The sequence below is a fragment of the Tenebrio molitor genome, chromosome 5 (assembly GCF_963966145.1).
Source record: "Tenebrio molitor chromosome 5, icTenMoli1.1, whole genome shotgun sequence".
Lineage (NCBI taxonomy): Eukaryota > Metazoa > Arthropoda > Insecta > Coleoptera > Tenebrionidae > Tenebrio > Tenebrio molitor.
In genome coordinates, this window is record NC_091050.1 from 23,095,190 (window position 1) to 23,098,738 (window position 3,549).

Consider the following 3,549-nt stretch of genomic DNA (forward strand, 5'->3'; position numbering starts at 1 on the left):
ATTTAGTAGTGTTGTGTTAATTTAATACAATTTAAAATCTCCCAATCTCTGGCTGTTCAAAGTATAGGAGCGCAGCGATAAACGATGAAAGAATACTTTGATCCCGTGGTATGTAGGCAATTTTTCCACGATTCTGAAATAATGTTTGTTAATTAAAATGTGCTCCAATAACGAAAGGATCGATATGATGTTGATATATGATGAGTCAGTTTCTTAAATAAAAAGAAATGTTGTCGACTACTGCCATTTTAAAATTTTTATAATTGGGACTTTTGTGAGGGATGTCCAAACAATACAGAAGTTTAAAATAATTCATGTTTTTGGATCAAGTTATGAATGAAAAACGTATTGCTGGCTGTATTTAAATTTTGTTAGAGGCGAAAACTTATGAGAATCAGTCTGTATACAGTGGAATATTAAAATGATATATTTCAATCTTTGACTTTAGTATGATTTACACACACAATTACACAATGATATTTGTGGTCGTCTTGCTGAGTCTTCCAAAACTTGTTTACTCACACCATTCATTCCTCATTTTGAATTTGAATGAAAGAACTGCGCCACCTCGGAGGCTTTGATTTAACTACATTCAGAAGATGTAGCGGACTCTGTCCTCAACTGCAAAAATAATTATTGATTACTGCATCAGTTTTTACTTGAATAGGATTTCAACCAGAGAGGACTGTAGCTATATAAAAATAACATGTTTGTCAAAAAATGTAAACAATTAAAACAGAATTGTCTAATACCTACATTGATTTAATATTTCATTTTCTTATAATTACAGATCATAAAAATTTCTAAAAAATGTTTTAATGTTCTTTATACTAAATCGATTCTATTTTACTTTGAATCAAATGGTCAGAAATGTATAGAAAGGTACAGTTGGTTGCAAAAGAAAACGGTAACTGTCAGAATAAAATTGACACATTTTTACAATTTTTCCATAGTGTGAAACCTTCTTACGAGAGACAGGTTAGAATTAACGTCAAAATTCAATGACATTTTTTAAAATTATTTGATAGGTATTGTCAAGTAGACAATTAATTGACAAACGGACAAAATCAAATTTACATTAGGAAAATTTTCGTTTCCCGATTTTTTTGCAACCAACTGTACGTTAAATATACTGGACAAAGTACGTGAAATAAAACCATTAGGAATTATTGTCATCAAAACATTTTTATTTCGGTGCACATTAGGTAATATGCACTTGATCTTCAGGAGAATAAACAAAAAATCGCAATTTTGTGTATGAAACCTCTTTTTGGCAATGAGAATGTTCCAAATATGTACTATTAAAATCGAAACATTTTATATATTTTATACCAGAGCATTTTTCATTTTAGCGTAAAGTAAATTATGTTGTTTTCGAATCATGTTTCTAAAATAATAATTATATTGCCAACTTCGGCTTTAACAATCCCCAATTTAGAAATATTTTTATTTAACCAACATAATTCAATAGGGGGTGGAAATTTAAAATTGAGACAGACTATACTATACGAAACAACATTTTGCGGTTTAAATGATTTTTATTTTCGTTATAATTTAATCGCAACTACACTAGAGACCTAAAACACTAGTAAAAACATTAGGTAGGTACTTCTTGAACATTGAGTTTTGTATCCAATCCAGTATCTGAAAATTAATAAAGAATTATTATTATTCACCTAACATGTATCGGTGTTCATTTAAATTTTCGGCAAAGTTGGCGTTGAAGAGTCGATTGTGAATGCACCACTCGTGTAAAAACACAAACAACGGTAAAAACAACAACAGCAACAACAACAGAACTTTGACCGGAAATTTAAATGAACACCCGATATGTACAAAAAAGTCTATTCAATAAACATCTGGACTGTCAAAATCAAAATTGCAGTTGTTAGGTTGGTTAAATCACTAGTTATTTTCATATTGCCCAGTTGTTATCTATGATTTTTAAATTTTTCAAACTATTAATTTGTTTAAATTGACATTGTCAAATAAATTGCAAAATTATTTCAGTCTATTTTGTAAAAGGGTTAAAATGGAAAGTTCAAAACTAACTAGGGTGGTTCTATTGGCGCGAGAGAAGAGGGCCACAAGAAATTATAATGAGGGACAAACAAAAAAGTGATAATAACGGGAAGAAATTACAAATTTGTGCCAAAGCCGCTCCAGTATTGTTAACTAAGAATTGGTGTTCGTTCTTGTGATTCACAAATCAAAATTTTGGAGAGATAACTGTTAATCAAGTGTTAAATAATTTTCTTCTGAATAAATGAAACAGATTAGTTTATTTTGGATGATTTTGGTTGTTGTTTAATTTGTTACCTGTTTTCAGTTTGTCGCGTGTTTTTTATAAACTGTATTAAATTGCTCTCATTCATTTAGATGCTGCGTTTCGCTTCAAGTGTTCGAAGCAATGAATGATTCAAAACATTTTTAGTTCAATGATTAAAAATGAAAACATAACCTAAATATATTTTGTAACTTGATTTTGATGTCAGTACACTCTAGCGAAAATTTTTTATATCCAAGTACAGTCAAAACAAGCATTTTATTTAAAATTTAATTCTGACAGTCCAGGAGTTTTTTGAATTTACTATACATTTCAATGAAGAAAAATTTTGTCTGTATATAGCACTAGTCACATAAGGCTTATTTCTGAATTTATTTTGTACGCAACCAAAAATAACGATCTCACATTTCTAACAAATCTATGCAACTTACTTTGATTTCTAAATTAAAAGAAATATTGTATTTGATTTAGTAATTAGTACAATCGGTATTGTTGGTCGCTGTAAAAAAAAATTAGAAGTACCCCTCTCGTGAATAACCCTTTTTATTTTTTTATAAAAACAACAAATTATTTATTAGTACTTACATATTATGAAAACTGTAGTTATTCTCCATTGTCTCTAAGTCCTGGAGAAAATTATCGACAGCTTAACTTGCAGGAAGGAAATTTCCTGAAAAAAATGTTTAAACTCGTAGAAAAATAAATTTTAGAATTAGAAAATGTATTTAAATAAATTTTGCTGTGATATTTTCAACTTTTTCTTAAAAAAAGTTAAGTCCAATCAGACTGCTGCTAAATTTCAATTTCAACCAATGACAAGTATTTGACGGCAAATTTTTACGCACAGAAAAATTTACTAAAATTTGTAACGAATTTCTGAGAAAAATAATTTTTAGGCACCCTTAATGAATAACGTGTTTACTCCCACACGGACAAGAAGTAACTCTTTTTCGGACGCACTTTTTCGGACGCACTTTTCTGACCATGGACCGTGGCGCCATCTGTTGGTCTGTTTAGTACGTTAACAACGAAACTGACAAAACTGGGTAAACCGACTGAAAACAAACAAATATTTGACGGTTAAATTTAACCAAAGTATTTTATTTGCCCGAAAAAGTGTTGTATTTTATTTCTGGTACTTATTTAGTGCAAAATAAAAAAATGAACATTCATATAATCGATTGCATATAACTTGTCCGAATGTTGACGTGTCATCTTTACAATAATTCAGTAGGTACCGCCATTTTAGTTTAACAAAAATT